The sequence below is a fragment of the Podarcis tiliguerta genome (assembly GCF_965153285.1).
Source record: "Podarcis tiliguerta genome assembly, chromosome: 5".
NCBI classification, from domain to species: domain Eukaryota; kingdom Metazoa; phylum Chordata; class Lepidosauria; order Squamata; family Lacertidae; genus Podarcis; species Podarcis tiliguerta.
Window position 1 is genome coordinate 93,983,006 of NC_139538.1, and position 17,776 is coordinate 94,000,781.

At 43.3% G+C, this 17,776-nt stretch overlaps 1 protein-coding gene across 1 annotated transcript in view; it reads left to right on the plus strand.

The window, feature by feature from the left end:
* Positions 1–1,419: 1,419 nt before the first annotated feature.
* The window catches only part of PCLO (piccolo presynaptic cytomatrix protein), a gene marked incomplete at its 5' end in the record, with an annotated part of 246,970 nt that continues 230,613 nt past the window's right edge, over positions 1,420–17,776 (plus strand). The window contains one exon of the mRNA XM_083440693.1: positions 1,420–1,780. The remainder of the gene's footprint in view (positions 1,781–17,776) is intronic.

Genomic DNA, 17,776 nt, shown 5'->3' on the forward strand with positions numbered 1-17,776 from the left:
AAAGTTAGAATCACAGTGCTCTGAATGTGGTCAAAGCGCTTGCAGGCTTTAGATAAGAGAACATGTTTTTAGGAAGTTCTGTGTGAGCTAGTCTGCTTTGGGCAAGCTGCAAGGAGAGCAGGATCGGGCCCCTTCCCTTTTTAGGTCCTGAGTCTCTCCACTTAGATCTATTGCTCATGATAAATGGATTAACAAGCTACAGCTTTAGTTGATTAATATGAAAATGCATGTTTGAGATCCTAATTTAAGTAGTAATATTTGCATGGGTCCATGTTTATTATTTTCTAGAAAGTATAGGTTGGAAAAATAAATTTGAAGCACAAAGCTATGCATGCCTATTTAGAGGTGAACCCCACTATACCCACTGGGGATTCCTCTAAGGTCTTCTTCTTTGGTGGTTACTCATAACTGAGTAAGATTGTCTTCCATGAACACAGTCTTAACAGTGAGTCCATAAGTGACTGTGGAGGCCAATTTTGGATCCACATGTCCTTCCACAGTGGGGACATAGGTTTCCGAGCGGGAGTTGATCACGGTGTGGATTTGCCAAGTGTGCCTTCCTCTTAGCTCATGCCTCCTTTTCGCCCTGAGTTTGAGCTTCTTCAAAATCCACAACACCTTTAGTAAAGCTGTTCTCCAATTGGAGCACTCGCAGGCCAGTGTTTCCCAGTGATCAGTGCTGGTGTTAAATTTTTTAAAGATTTGCCTTGAGAGCATCTTTCATAGAATCATAGAATCATAGAGTTGGAAGAGACCACAAGGGCCATCAAGTCCAACCTCCTGCCAAGCAGGAAACACCATCAGAGCACTTCTGACATATGGTTGTCAAGCCTCTGCTTAAAGACCTCCAAAGAAGGAGACTCCACCACACTCCTTGGCAGCAAGGAGTGCTCTTTTGTTGTCCACCGGTATTTCGCTTTCCTTTCTTAAGTTGGGAATAGAGTAGTTGCTTTGGAAGACGATAATCAGGCATCCAAACAACATGACCATTCCAACAAAGTTGATGTTGAAGAATCATTGCTTCAACACTGGTGATCTTTGCTTCTTCCAGTACACTGACATTAGTTCACCTGTCTTTCCAAGTGATGTGTACATTTCCCCCTACCTTTTCCTATCCTCTCAGGTAAATCCCAATACTGATTACCTAAATATATCTTTTGAACAAGCAAGGCATAAATAATCTGAACCCATGCTCACTCTAGTACAGTAAAGAACCGCAATATGTCTAACAGTATGATCCTGGCCATGCTTACTCAGAAGTAAGTCCCACAGTGTTCAATAAGGTTTGCTCCTGAGAAAATATGCAAATTGCAGCCTAAACGATGTAACCACCACATTCAAAACATTTTTTTCTATGTACCCTTTGACCACAAGAGTACATTTGTTCTTGTTTTCCTTCCCCGGGCCTGTTGTTTTCATGCTTTGGGGTGTGGATGCTTAAGATTGCTGCTTTAAAATAGCAAACGATACAATTTTGCTTAAATCACAGGACGTCTTACATAACATGATATCTTTTTAATCATTGTTGGATGGCATCTTTTTCTCTCTGTGTCTGTTGATTAGGGATCACTGATGCCACAGATATGCTCAGTATTAAGAGCTAGACAAAGCACTCACTTGTTTGAGGGAGGAGATGAAGGGATTAGCGAGACCAATATATCACAGACTAACCTCTTTGCTCTGCACATTCAGAGGAAGACAGGCAATTCCCATTCTGTAGGACAGCCAGGACCAGTAAAGAGCAGGAATCTTTACACTCCTAGGACTGCAGGACTTTAAGGTATGAGGTTTTGTTATATAAAATCATAGTTATTCAGCTGACCTCTCCCTTTGTGAAGTACTTTCCTATTTGTTTACAAGTGTTATGAATAATCTGTTGAGGATACAGAGTCTCACCTCTCAATTTCACAAAGTAGACTTCATTTCATGAATGTTTATGCTGTGATAACTACATTTGTTAGTCTTTAAGGTGTCACAGGACTCTTACATTTTAACCTCTCACACATTAAAGATAGAGGAAATAATCTACAAATAATCTTTAAAATATTGTTGTTTGGGGCCTAAAATTATGCAAATGAATATGCATGAATAATATTATTATCCAATATTGTTATCCAATGTGTACTCAACTGAATGGAACCAAGGCAAAAAAATAGAATTATAAATTCTGGATAATGGTTGGAATTTCTCTTCCACAATACTATGTGAGTACATAGCATTATGTAAGTCCTGTAAGGATGCAAGTACAAAGTTGTGTGACCTCTTCTTTTATAGATGGATGTCCTCTTAGTCAAATTAGAACTCAATGGTTATATTAATAAACAATGTTTTCATGTGTTAGCAGTGACCAAATTCAGATTTCATTAGTTTGGGACTGAAAGACTATGAGAATGCATGGAGATTAAGCTGTATGCCAGAACAAATTGTGATATTATGCAATATGTTTATTGCTTACGTGGCACAGAAGTTAAGGAAGGAGTGTCAATTTTCCATGTTAAATTGAACCACACCAAATACTCTATGCAATTTTGTTTTTTCGATACATCGTTTTCAATATACTAACTACTGTTTGGAGATATGCTATATTGTCATTTTGTGAAGAGTCCTGGGCTCCTCTGGGAGGTGGGTGGTATATAAACACAATCCCATGATAGCTATAATAGTTTTCTTTGGGTTTTTTGTTTATCTGTTTGTTGCATGGGGGAACATTCTATCATGTGAGCTTTGGCAAGCAGTCTGAAGCCAAGCAAACACAGGGTGACCTTAGTGGGACTTTCTGATCACACGAAAGTGCAGTTTTGCACAGCTTCCTAAAAGGTAGCTGATACATTCTAGCCAGGATCCAGGGTCCTCCAACTATTTGGGTGAGCTATTGAGGGGGGGGGGAGGGAGACTATGGTTGCAATTCTCTACACCCTAGGAGTAAATTCCATCAGGTTTTACAGGGTTGTGCTGTTAAGAGGCCCTGGAACATCACCAGGAACAAATGTCTTGTTGCATTTTATTTACTTTTATATAAAATATGTCTTAATCACCCTTGCATCAAAAGATTCCACAACACTATACAAAAAGTGTAAATCAATTGAAGCCCTGCAACTTACAAATGCAGTTTTAAAGAAGAGAGAGATAGGAGGCAAAAATAACCCAAACTAAAATAGTCTAAAATCTCAAATGCCTGGGCAAATAGGAAGGTCTTCATCTGGCACTAAAAAGCTTACAGTGTCACCACCAGACAACCCTCATTCTGGAGGGCATTCCAGAACTTGGTGGCCAATGCAGAAAAGGCCCTGTCCTTTGAAGAAGTATTTTAATGTTTGACATATTAGTGTATTTTTGGTCTTTGTGGAAGCCGCCCAGAGTGGCTGGGGAAACCCAGCCAGATGGGCGGGGTACAAATAATATATTATTATTATTATTATTATTATTATTATTATTATTATTATATATTCAACCTCTACTGAAACGGACTCTTGGAGCAGGGCCTGTCCAGAAGATGTTAAGATATGGACAGGCTGGCATGGGAAAGAGATGTTCCTTCAAGTTTTTGGCTCTGAAGCCATTTAGGTCTTTGGATGGTGGTCATTGTATATCTACTTCAATAAATAAAACGATACAGCCCAAGAATACAATAACAGCATTTGTCTACTTGGCTGGATCCCGGGTATCACTGGAAACGAATGTGCTTTCTGTTTTATCCTGAGACATCAAAACCGCCTACATTCATTGTGAAAACTCTTCATTCAGCTCTGGCATTGCAATGAAAACCAGCCATGTGACACACTGGGCACATGGATTAATAAATCTCTTCACCCACGCAGTGAGAGCACCACAGTTTCGTAACACCGGTGTCGAGGGCAGGCGAGGATGTCAGGCAATCCTTTTAAAGTCTTCTGCCAAGGCATGCTAAGGTGTATACATTGCATTCCTATTAAGATACAAAGCGTTTAAGAAGGTGTCTTGTCTAGCGTTAGAATGAAGGAAGATTTTGTACGGCTGAAGTCCATTCCAAACACCCTTCAAAAATAAAAAGGCCACTTAGGCACACTTCACGCAAATACCAGATGTTAGAGACCGGCAGCGGAAGAGAGATGTCGCTTTGGTCTTGAACTTCTCAGGGCCATCTGGATCACCAGTGCTGTTGCAAGCTGGATTTGGGGTGCAATGATCTCATCCTGCAAAGCTCTTGTATTCTTAGTTCTGTGCTTTTAGCAGCTGCATGGCAAGCCTCTGTGACAAACATAAATACAGTATCAAGACTGGATTACTTCAATGTGCAGTGTGAGGTTTCCCTTGGGTGTAACAAAAGCACTGCAGCTGGTGTAGAATGCAGCCTCTAGATTGTTGACTGGAATGTTGTTGTTGTTGTTGTTGTTGTTGTTGTTGTTGTTGTTGTTGTTGTTGTTGTGCATTATATACTGCCTTTTATCCAAAGATCACAAGGTGGTTTAGGAAACCGTATAACACAGGCTTCCTCAACCTCGGCCCTCCAGCTGTTTTAAGACTACAATTCCCAGCATCCCTGACTACTGGTCCTACTAGCTAGGGCTCATGGGAGTTGTAGGCCAAAAACATCTGAAGGGTTGAGGTTGAGGAAGCCTGATAGAACACATCTGCTGGAAACTGCACTGGCTGCCAACATACTATTGGGTGCAGATCAGGGTTCTGCTTTTCGCATTCATAGCCCTAAACAGCTTGAAACCAGGTTAGCTAAGGGACCCCCTCCTGCAGAAAAGCTTGCTGTATCAGACCAATAAGCCCTCAAATTCAGCATCCTGTTCTCACAGTGGCTAACCAGATGCCTGTGGTAAACCTGTGAGATGGACCTTAGCACGGCAGAACTCTTTCCTCTGGCAGTTTCCAATTTAGAAGGCAGAACATAGCCGTCATGGCTAGTAGCCCCTGATTGGGTCAGTCCACTGCGCTGTGGTCTAAACCACTGAGCCTCTTGGGCTTGCCGATCAGAAGGTTGGTGGTTCAAATCCCCGTGACGGGGTGAGCTCCCGTTGCTCTGTCCCAGCTCCTGCCAACCTAGCAGTTCGAAAGCACGCCAGTGCAAGTAGATCAATAGGTACCGCTGCGGCGGGAAGGCAAACGGCATTTCCATACGCTCTGGTTTCCATGACGATGTTCCATTGTGCCACAAGCGGTTTCGTCATGCTGGCTACTTGACCCAGAAAGCTGTCTGTGGACAAACACCAGCTCCCTCAGCCTGAAGCGAGATGAGTGCCGCACCCCATAGTTGCCTTTGACTGGACTTAACTGTCCAGGGGTCCTTTACCTTACCTTTTTTTTACTGCGAAAAGTGGACTGAGTGAACCTCTTTTCCACCCCAAGCTCAGTGTGGTTGTTCAAAAAGTAGAGAGTGTAAAGCAGGGGTAGGCAATCTAAGCCCCGGGGGCCCAATCGCCTTCTCAATCTGGACCGCAGATGGTCCGGGAATCAGGCTGTTTTTACATGAGTAGAATGTGTCCTTCCCCCCAAAAAAATATAGTTCGGCCCACGACATGGTCTGAGGGACGGTGGACCGGCCCACAGATGAAAAAGGTTGCTGACCCCTGGTGTAAAGCTTTATTTATACCCAGTCTTTTTGGGTTTTTTCCAGTGAATTTTTATTGTTTTCCTTACATATTCTTTTCCAACAAATTGTAATAGCACCATACATTCCCTTTGACTCTGCCGAGTCACGACCGCCCTCCATCCCCACAATTGGTATATTTATCCTCTTTCCATCACACACATCATTCTCATATTAGTACTATTATACATTGGGGGTATTATGTCAATCCTGCTAGTGTCTTGACCTCTTTACAATTCTTCTTTAAATATTCAATAAATTTACTCCAGTTATTTTGGTATCTTTGATCTCCCTGGTCCCGGATCCTCCCTGACAGTTTGGCAAGTTCTGTATATTCTGTCAACTTCGCCTGCCACTCCTGAATAGTTGGTGTATCTTGTACTTTCCATCTTTGGGCCAGAAGGGTCCTCGCGGCAGCTGTAGCATACATGAACAAATTTTGATCTCCCATTTTAATTTCTGTTCCTATTAAGCCTAATAGACACGCTTCCGGTCTTTTGGGGAAAGTATATCTAAATATTTTTTAGCTAAAATATATAGGAAAAAAGAAAGAAAATGTTGGAAATGTAAAAAGGCAGATGGGGACTATTTCCATATGTGGTGGACCTGCGATAAGGTAAAAAAAAAAATGGGAATCAATTTATAATGAACTCAAAAAAATATACCCAGTCTTTTTGGACAACTCCTTACAAGGTGGCTTATTAAAAATTATAACAAAAAATGTTGCATAGTCAGTAAAACAACAATTAACTAGCATAGCTAGAAAGTCTTCTATTTATATAACCTCACTTCAGCTGATTTTTAAAGCTATAATTACAAAAATTATTTGTGAGCCAAAAAGTATAGAGAACAAAGAAAACTCCCAAAATAATAAAGATAAAATTCCTTTTAACTGACTTTACTGCATTGTAAAGGGCAACAAGTTCTTTTATAACGCTGGAGCTCGTCTGTTATTGATAAGAGATGTGCATTATAATAGTTATGCCACGGGTAACTATGTTTCTGCATAAATGTCTGGAAATTGAGCCATGAAATACTGATCAAGAAGCCAAGTTCACGGTTTTCCTGCAGTACAGCAGCAGGTGCTTGAACTCTGAACGTAGGCAAATGAACAACAACACATCTCTTGTTCCTCTTAGTAAGGCATGGGATTGCTGCTGTCAGTGCTGGCGAAGGAATTACAGTGCACTTTATCACAACTCCTAGGTTCCTTATCTTTGTTTGCACAACCCTTTCTTTCCTGGCAACTGCTTCCCTGTGCTGATGGCAAGTTGCAACTACTGAATGCAGCAACGGCTGTGTGAGGAGCAGCAGCACCCACAAAACCAGTGTGCAATGAGTCAAATGGCCTTTAAAAGCAGATGGGTGGGGGCGGAATCTGGGGGTTCGACTGGAGCAGTAGCATGGGGCATCCGGAGGACTCTCCTGAAAGAGATTCGGAAAGCTGCATCTGTTGAATCCTTCAGTCATTTCTCAAAAGCCCAGTTGTTTATCCAGACAACTGTTTGTGGTTCGAGGGCCCGACCCCCACAATGTGAAATGAACACACAAGGACTCGTGATATAAGGTTAATGGGCAAGAAAAGGCCACAACTTTATTGATTACAGCAGTGAGAAGGTATTGGCTTAGGCATTGGATTTCTAAACAAGGGGGGTTTATTCACCAGTAGGTGGAGCCTGTTGATGCTAATCCAACTAAAGGCTCACCCCCTGATGTCACCGAGGGTCGTGCCATGGCCTCCCGCCAAGCAGGCATCGGACAGAATACACGACCGCCAGATTCCTTTAACTCAATACCCAAAAATTGAAGGCATAGGCGATGGCCACACCTAGCTCTTCGACACACCACAACACAATTCCAATGCCTAACCTACCCACCTGATTGGGTGCCTGCCGTGGGGGGGGGAGCGTGGGCACCAGCCAGGTGGGCGGAAGAGGCAGGGGGCTCACGCCCCCCTGCGAGAGGCAGAGCTCGGGCTCCCGCCCACAACCACTCCCCTCTCTTCCAGGGAGGAGAGTCTTTATGCACCTGCTCTTTTAACTGCTGGAATTCAAGTAAAATTGTTGTATTCTGATATTTACTTGTATTTTATTGGATTTTTAATTTAATAATTTCTGTACTCTTCTTAGGGTAAAGGTAAAGGTATCCCTGACCGTTAGGTCCAGTAGCAGACGACTCTGGGGTTGCGTGCTCATCTCGCTCTATAGGAGAAGAAGCCGGTGTTTGTCCGTAGACAGCTTCTGGGTCACGTGGCCAGCATGACTAAGCCACTTCTGGAGAACCAGAGCAGTGCACAGAAACACCATTTACCTTCCCGCAGGAGCAGTACCTATTTATCTACTTGCACTTTGACGTGCTTTCAAACTGCTAGGTTGGCAGGAGCTGGGACCAAGCAACGGGAGCTCACCCCGTCGTGGGGATTCGAACCACCAACCTTCTGATCGGCGAGCCCTAGGCTCTGTGGGACTTTTGCCAAAAATGTTAAACCCTTTGCCCCTGCACTGTTCCCCCAGTCTAAATTACTCCTCCGTCTGAAGCTGCTACTGTCCTTGCAGCAAATCTTCTGGGTCATCTGTGATTTGGCCTTGAGTGTGCTACCAGTACCAGAGGTGGCTGGAATTGTGGGTTTGCAATCGTGCTTGTCATATTTTGTTGGCTCTGCACATTCTGCTCCTTGATCTTTATACTTATTATTAGTGTTGTGCCAGTTCTTTTCTGCATTAAGAAAAGCCAGTTAAGAAGAAGAGAAATTATCCAAAAGAAATGAACGTTTTGGTGAAATTTTGCTTTTGAGGTGGCTGTGTGTGTGGTTGTGATTCTTCTTTCTTTCATTCTACACACCATCACTCTCGTAGTCTGCATTCTGCAGCCTCCCTGGGTGCCAATGCTTCCTAAAACCCAGCACATCCTCAGCTGAGCTTTCCTGAAAGCACAGAAAAGTGGTGGTGCTATCTACCATGCTCTTGAGAGCTTCTCACTGTTGTGTTTTTTCAGTGGAGAATTTTTACTTTTTAAAAAATAATGGCATTTAAAAAAAGATATGATGGAGGACTTCCTTTTAAAAATAAGAATTTGTGAGTGCATTTAAAAATAAGAATTTGTGAGAGCTCAGGAACTTGGTACCCAGCCTACCCAGTTTCCTGCTCTTTAATTAAAGCTCAGAGGAAGATAACATGACTGAGAACTCCTCCCGTGGAGCTTTTTGAGATCAGGAAGTACAGGCAGCTGGGGAGGCTGCAGAGAGCTGGAGAAAAGAAAACACTCACCGCCGCCAGCTACCACACAACAACAAGGTGAACTCAAGCCTGCGCCACTCAAAATTATGAAGAAATTAGAACACTCTCTCATTCAGGGAAGAGAAGTTGAAATTGGAGGGCAGGCTTTGTATCAGATCAGAGCTGATCTCCTAGGGGGCTAGTTTTATCATCTCTCTTTAAAACAGTGGTAGTATTTGATTTATCTTTAAAAGAAAAAACGTTATTCACAGTAGTGACAGTAAGTACCCTTTTATTGTGTTGCGCAAAATACAGTTATTACAAGACTTTGTCACCTCTACCTGATAACATTCATAGCATCTCTGTAGCAAGCTGGCTACTTTTAGTGTCAGCCATGTCAATTTATAATTTGCTGTTTGTTTGAGCCACTTACATTTAGCCTTTAACATCCTCAAGCTAAGTAGATCATAGTTGTGATAATGTAGGACATGATCAACAAGAAAGAAGATTCCACCTAAACATTAGGAAGAACTTCCTGACAGTAAGAGCTGTTCAACAGTGGGATTTGCTGCCAAGGAGTGTGGTGGAGTCTCCTTCTTTGGAGGTCTTTAAGCAGAGGCTTGACAACCATATGTCAGGAGTGCTCTGATGGTGTTTCCTGCTTGGCAGGGGGTTGGACTCGATGGCCCTTGTGGTCTCTTCCAACTCTATGATTCTATAACTCTGGAGAAATTGCAGTTGTCGCAGCTTTGGTGGAAATGGCATTGGGCAATATCCTTTTTGGGTGAGATTCATTGTCGTAGGGTGAGATGTATGCCTCTTCCATCCCCCCATGACTGTGGAGTTTCCCGTTAAAGAGATCCTGAGGGCAGGGCTGCTGCCCATACACCCAGGCAGGGGCTGAGGGCCAAAGCACTCCCCAACATGGCAAACATGATGGATTGCATCTATCTGATGTATGTCATAAAAAGGTATATGTACCCCTGATCATTAGGTCCAGTCACGGACAACTCGGGTTGCGCACTCATCTTGTTTTATAGGCCAAGGGAGCCGGTGTTTGTCTGCAGACAGCTTCCCGGTCATGTGGCCAGCATGACTAAGCTACTTCTGGCAAACCAGAGCAGTGCACGGAAATGCTGTTTACCTTCCTGCAGGAGTGGTACCTATTTATCTACTTGCACTTTGACATGCTTTCGAACTGCTAGGTGGGCAGGAGCTGGGACCGAACAACGGGAGCTCACCCCGCCGCGGGGATTCGAACCGCCGACCTTACGATCAGCAAGTCCTAGGCACTGAGGTTTAGACCACAGCGCCACCTGCGTCCCTTGATATATGTCATAGGTCATCCTTATATCAGGTTTGACCCCCTGCAATTGTCCAGCAAGCGGGCTGGATAATATCTGAGAAACCCAGGGCCAAGCCAAGCTCACTTGCATCTGTAATCAACAAATTTGTGGCCGAACTTGAACCCAAGAAGCCCATCTGTGGTCCTTTCATTATCTGTTGCATGTATTGGGGGTTGCCAACCCAATCATCTTTATTGGAAACTTAGAAGATTATTTCATGCCACTCTTCTAAGGAATACGTCAGACAGAAAAATACAAGAGGGATCAAGATATTAGAAAAGAATGTACTATGACACTGACTATATAGGACTCGTATTTTGTACATACTGGACTCGGTGGTCAACCAAAAAGTTACATTTTTGTTATATTATGTCATGGTGTTGTTTTTCACAATATGAGAAGTGGTATCTAATTTTTGAGAAGTAGTTCTAGTAAATAACTTTGCAATTGTTACTATACGGCCTAGTTGTCAGCATCGCCCTTGAGCCAGTGTTACCAACTGGACTCATCCACCTCAGCCCCGACTGGGCTAGGCGAGCTGGATGGCACTTCCAGAGACCACCTTCCTCTGCGGAACAGGTCCAAGTGCCGTGGACTCACAACTCAGAGCTGTGAGCACCGCAAATCACTCCAACAAGAAAACATTCGTTGTGCAGCAGAGTACAGCAGAGCATAAATCACTCGGACGACAGCGCTGAAGAATATCTTCTTTTATTCACTAACAGCTACTGTACTATACAAACTATATACAAATGGAGATGCTGGAGTGCACTGAGTCTTACAGCTGCTTTCTGCAGCGACCTTATCTACACAGAGATAACACTCAGTCTCTTCCACACACTGACTGACTCACTCCCTGACCGACCCTCTCTCTCTCTCTCTCTCTCTCTCTGACTCTCTCTCTGAGCGACTCACTCTCTGAGTGTGGTGCTGGAGGAGAATAAGTAGATATAAGAACACGCCTCCTCCTCTCTGCAGAGTCAGGAGACTGATGAGGAGATTCTTGGGTATGTTTACGTGTGTTTTCAACTGGATTTGCATAATATAGGCATTCTGGTGGTTTATGGTTTATGTATTGTGGGGGTGCCAGGCCACATTGCCTGGGCACACAGTTGGTAGATTCAACTGATGCAGAATGCTGCAGCCAGGTTGTTTAGTAGAGCAGCTAGATGCACACGTTACACCTGTGCTGAGGAAACCGCACTGGCTGCTAATCAGCTACCGAGCCATGCTCATCCTTTTGTTGTTTTTTAATATATAATTTTTATTAAATTTTCTGTATTACAATTTTTTGTATTACAATTCAGAATATTCATTTAAACAACTTTAAAATATGAATGGCTACCCTTCTTCTCTTTCCATGTTTCATTTTGCATAACATAAATCCCTGCATATTTTACATAAACTAAACTATTCAGTATTCCATTATTCCATCCATCAAAACATATTTACACTGTTCAATTTATCTTAATGCTGCCAGCGTTTTCAAGTGACCAAACAATTAAACCCCTGTGTTGCAAACAATTATCAGTAATATCCAAGGCAACACAATGACCAAGTAACAATGCAATATCAATATTAAACTCTTTATATAATCTATACGAAACACTGAACAATATGAAAAACCAAATAAACAGAATCTCATAAATCTCTGAAAGTAAGTCTTATAAGTCTCTGAAAGTCTTTGTAGACTATGCAAGTCTCTGAAAGAAGCAATGGGTCAGATTCTTATCTGATGAAAACAAGCCGTAACGCTTTGTTTTATGATGTCCAACGCTGCCGAAGTGGTCTGCAAACAGATGAAATGAACAGTGATTCCGGATATACCCAATGTTTCATAGAATTATTCTTCAGCACAGCAGAAGGAAACAAAAATGCTTCATAAACCCATATATGTGGTGAATGGAATATTGCATTGTTACTTGGTCATCATGTTGCCTTGAATATTACTAACGTTTTCAAGTGTACACAATTTCCCCCCATATATTCAATCTTCTTTAAACATATGTTCTTCTTATTCACTTATTCTGTATGTTAGGTCCGCAAGCTGCACATATTCCATCAGTTTAAGTTGCCATTCCTCTTTAGTTGGGACCTCGCTCGTTTTCCATTTTTGGGCTAACAAAACACAGGCCGCAGTAGTGGCATACATGAATAACCCATTTTGGGTTTTTTTTTAAATAATATTTATTAAATATTTTATAATTATGAAAAGAAAGACAATAAAGAAAAACAATACATAGATTCAACAAACAATACGTCAACAATAAAAAAGAATACAACAATACAACTTTAAGAAAACAAAAACATTTAAACACACATCCAAATTTCATATCTGTATCTTTCATTTGCTTATTTCCTCGACTTCCTCACACCTCCCTTTTTTGTATTCTAGTTCAAATTTGCTAATTCAACAAATCCTTTCCCTCTTCTTCAATTTTTGTTCTATAATTTATCCTAACACAATTTAACTTTAAATTTTCCACTTTAACACATTAACAATTAATATTCATATAATTCTTAATAACACTTCTGCTAAAACCATATAACTTCATTCCAATATTCTTCTAACATTCATTAATTTTGCAATATTTCTGTAAATATACTTTATTTTTTTTCCAATCTTCCTCCATCGACTCTTCTCCCTGGTCTCGGATTCTGCCAGTCATTTCCGCCATTTCCATGTAGTCCATCAGTTTCATCTGCCATTCTTCCCGGGTGGGTAGCTCTATGAATAACCCATTTTGACACCTGGGAATTTCCATCTGAATTATCCCCTCAACCTTTTGTTGTTAACATATAAAACCCTGATCAATTTGGGACCACGTTACCTGAAACACTTCCTTACCCCAAGTAGATCTATAAGATCAGGCAGAGGCAAACTCGGCCCTCCAGATGTTTTGGGACTACAACTCCCATCATCCCTGACCACTGGTCCTGTTAGCTAGGGATGATGGGAGCTGTAGCCCCAAAACATCTGGAGGGCTGAGCTTGCCTACGCCTGTGTAAGATTACGTAGATCATCCGGAGGAATTATGCTTGTGACACTGTGCTCTACAGAATATCATAAGGCTGATGCTAAAACAGACATTTCCTGCTGTTATCCCTATATTGTCCCACCCTCCAACACCAGTTCCTTCAGATGCCTTGTGCTACGGACACAAAGTCCTTCTTCACACTCACACCGGAGCCAGGATCCTGATCCGAGCGCTGCGCCACACAAGCTGACAGTGACTATGGCGCTAGAGCAAAGGCTTCGCTGCAGAGGACAAATAAGAAAACGCACACACACTGTGAAACACCACACATTTCCCCAACATACCGTATTTTTTGCTCTATAAGACTCACTTTTTCCCTCCTAAAAAGTAAGGGGAAATGTGTGTGCGTCTTACGGAGCGAATGCAGGCTGCGCAGCTATCCCAGAAGCCAGAACAGCAAGAGGGATTGCTGCTTTCACTGTGCAGCGATCCCTCTTGCTGTTCTGGCTTCTGAGATTCAGAATATTTTTTTTCTCCTCCTCCTTGTTTTTCTCCTCCAAAAACTAGGTGCGTCTTGTGGTCTGGTGCATCTTATAGAGTGAAAAATACGGTATAACGGCTCCTGGCTCTGGTGTGAGGATGAAGAAGGACACATACACAAACCCCTGTTTGTTTATAGCCTTTTTAGCTTCTGCTGTGTTGTAATAAATGAAGCAAAAGATAGAAAAGATGCTTCTTTCAAACGTGAGTAGTAATTTATCTTACATTTCTCTTTTCTCCCAAAACAGCACCTATATGGAACTTTTGGTGAAATGCAAAATTGTTTCATTAATTTATTTAATGTAATCAATTAACATGTCTTCCTAATTCAGAGCAAGTACTTAGACGATTGCAGTCTAAGTAGCTTAGGTTCGTAGGTGTCTAATCCTATTGGTGGTTATTGTGATGTAGGCTCTTAAATAACGCAATTCACTTTTGAAAATGGGATTTAGGCAATTGTAAAAATTGTTCCCGCTTGAAAATGTAAACATTGGTCTGTTAAACACATATCTACTTTCTTCCATAACATGCATGTGGCTTTCCCTCATGTGTCACAAATGAATATTGTAGACATGCTCCTTTTTTTCTTCTGTGTCAAGGGTTATGTGCCTAAGCATATTCTGTGTATTGGTACTTTAGATACAGTAAAAATTGGACAAAATGATTCATTTTTCACAAGTGGTAGCATTTTGGATGTTTTAAGCGTGTAGAGGGATATATTGCATTGGTTCTTCATTCCACAGATCTTTGCCTGCTTGGTCTCCCTGTTTGCTTACATGTTCACTGAGTGCTGTTGCTTGTTATACCATTTCTGTCTTTTTGGACAGGCCGCTAGGCAGACATTATTTGTGAGTAGTCTAAACAGCCCTGGGGGTGCGGGTACATCCTAAACCAAGAGGGAACTATACAGTAAATAGAGGAAGTCAAAAATGTTTATTAAGGAATGTGGGTGGCGCTGTGGTCTAAACCACAGAGCCTAGGGCTTGCCGATCAGAAGGTCGGCGGTTCGAATCCCCATGATGGGGTGAGCTCCCGTTGCTGGGTCCCTGCTCCTGCCAACCTAGCAGTTCAAAAGCATGTCAAAGTGCAAGTAGATAAATAGGTACCACTCCAGCAGGAAGGTAAATGGCGTTTCCGTGTGCTGCTCTGGTTCGCCAGAAGCAGCTTAGTCATGCTGTATGCTGGCTCCCTTGGCCAGTAAAGCAAGATGAGCGCCGCAACCCAGAGTCATCCACGACTGGACTTAATGGTCAGGTTTACCTTTAAAATGTTTATTGTTACTTTGTCTAGCATCTAAAGAGCTTGCTTAGGTGCACCCAAGGACTTGAACAGACCTCTTCAGATGTTTTACTGTTCTTTCAACAGTGGACTACTACTGGCAAATCACATTACGCTTTTGGAAGTCCCACTCCGTTTCCAAAATGGTTTCTTATGCAGTGTGTGTGTGTGTGCTTCTGCTGTAAAATGCAAGCCCAAAGTCTTCTTAGGCATGCAAAAATTATTGTAGCATTATTTTTAAGAAGCATTTCAAGTGTCAGATGTTTAACAGTTTGCAAGTCATAGCAGTGCTTTTGTATTTGTGGTCTCTAGAAGGTGGGAGGTGTGATCACATCTTACGGCATAATTTGATGGAACGCTCCCTGCATATTTCCCCATGATGGGGAACCTGATTTCCTTCTGGACTAACTCTATGGAATGGCAGTGGTTCCAAGCTTCCCTACAGGAAGAGAGCAGCCCTGGAAGTCTGCCTCTGGGGCCACTGGCAAGTATGCTGGGCAGTATTTTATTCCCAGTGCTATTTAATATTGTTGCACGCCACCCCAATCTCTGAGCATTGTGAGGGTTCCAGGGACTTACACCTTTTGGAAAAATGAGGCACAGCAGAGACTGTTGTCTTTATGATATCTAGTTTATTTACACATATATACCACAGTTGGCGCTGTGGGTTAAACCTAGGACTTGCCGATCAGAAGGTTGGCGGTTCGAATCCCAGCGACGGGGTGAGCTCCTGTTGCTCAGTCCCAGCTCCTGCCAACCTAGCAGTTCGAAAGCATGTCGAAGTGCAAGTAGATAAATAGGTACCGCTCCAGCGGGAAGGTAAATGGTGTTTCCGTGCACTGCTCTAGTTTGCCAGAAGCGGCTTAGTCATGCTGGCCACATGACCCAGAAGCTGTATGCTGGCTCCCTCGGCCAGTAAAGAGAGATGAGCGCCTTACCACCTGAGCCTATGGACTCCAGAAGGGTCTTCTATCTCCCATACCTACAGCCTTGGATTCAGACAGAAATCAAACATTGTGCTCTGCCTCTTTGACTTTTCCAGCCTTCAGCTGACATTACACACACTTTTCAACTCTGAACTCTGGCTTTTGTCTTTCTAACCAACTAAGAGCTACAAAAGCGGCCCTACCCATTTGTCATCTGTCCCAGAGCCCCCTCTCCATTGCTTTCTTAATGGCTCATCACCTTTCCTTCCTTCTCTTAGTGGCCCATCAGGCCAGGCAATTACTGCATGAGGAAGCTAGCATATTTTAACCCTTGCCCAATCCAGGGGTTTGGAAGCCATGATTAAATTCTAACACTTACTGGATCCAGGTATTTGGCACCCTGGAACTCATAGCAGTATCTGTGAGAAGCTGCTGGGAGTAGTCATTGGGAGTTTGGGGACAAGGTGCCATCAGTTTGCTGACGACACTCAGCTCTTTTTCTCTGTAACATCTAATTCCGGAGGGGCTGTGTTGGCCCTGAATGGGTGCCTGGGTGAAGTGGTGAAGATAGATGAGGGAAAAGCAAGCTCAGCTTGAACCCTGTGGGCAAGTGATTCTTGTGTCCAAGAAATGGGCAACTGGTTCGCAAGTCTGGGGGTGCTTCTGGGTCCAGCTTTTGTCACTGGAGACCCAAGTAGCTCCAGGGGCTAGGAGCGCCTTTCACCAGATGTGCTTGGTACAACAGCTTCAACTCTTCCTGGAATGAAAGAGCTTGATCACAGTAGTTCAGTCATTTGTGACTCCAAGAATGGAGTAGTGCAATGTGCTATGTGGGGCCTCCCTTGCGCTTGACCTGGAAATGACACGTTAGTGAAGAATATGCAGCAGAGCTGCTGGCAGGAGTGCGGCCTTGCAACTGGGCAAGTGTGCCAGGCAAGAGAGCCAGTGTGGTGTAGTGGTTAAGAGCTATAGTCTCGTAATCTGGGGAACCGGGTTCGCGTCTCCGCTCCTCCACATGCAGCTGCTGGGTGACCTTGGGCCAGTCACACTTCTTTGAAGTCTCTCAGCCCCACTCACCTCACAGAGTGTTTGTTGTGGGGGAGGAAGGGAAAGGAGATTGTTAGCCGCTTTGAGACTCCTTCAGGTAGTGATAAAGCGGGATATCAAATCCAAACTCTTCAAGTTGAAAGTGCAACTGTTGGTGTGCCATTGGGATGAAAAAGATCCCCAACTTATGCCTTTGGGTTCGACCTAAATCCCCCTCCCATGTTTCAACGGACCTTGTTGTTGGATGCTAGTGCCACGAAATAACACTGCCGTGTGTCATTTTGCAGTATGAGGACAACAGAGAGTGCACTGGACTCTCTTCAGAACCAGATGGGCTAGAAAGCTGCAGATGTGTGAACTGAGGGAGTCATGTACACAGAATCCCTGAGGGAAGCTTTGAGCAGATGTGCCGTGTCTGATTATGTCACCTGGTCCTTTCCCTTTCGGCTTTATCCTGGCCTCCCTCTGAGGTCATGCGAGCATATTCTGCGGCCATAGCGTATCCACCGCTACGGACTCTTTTTCTGGTGACTTTTCAGAAGCAGGCATACAGTTCCCAAGTTGTTAAGGGCTTTCTATACAAACAGTAACACCTTGAACCTGGCCCGGTAGCAAATCCACAACAAGTGCAGCTCTCTGAGCACAGGTGTCAGGTGCTGACTCACTCCTGTCTGCAGTCGTGCTACAGCATCCTGCACCAACTACAGCTTCTGCACCTAGTGCAAGAGATGCACCACGCAAAGCACAAGCCCCATTGCAGCAATCCCCTTTCAGTTTATGAACCTCTGCCCCCCCCCCAACTGCATATATCTGCAACAGCCATGGGATGCTTTTCTTTCCAGTGTGCCTTTGATTCCTGCATCGCAATGGG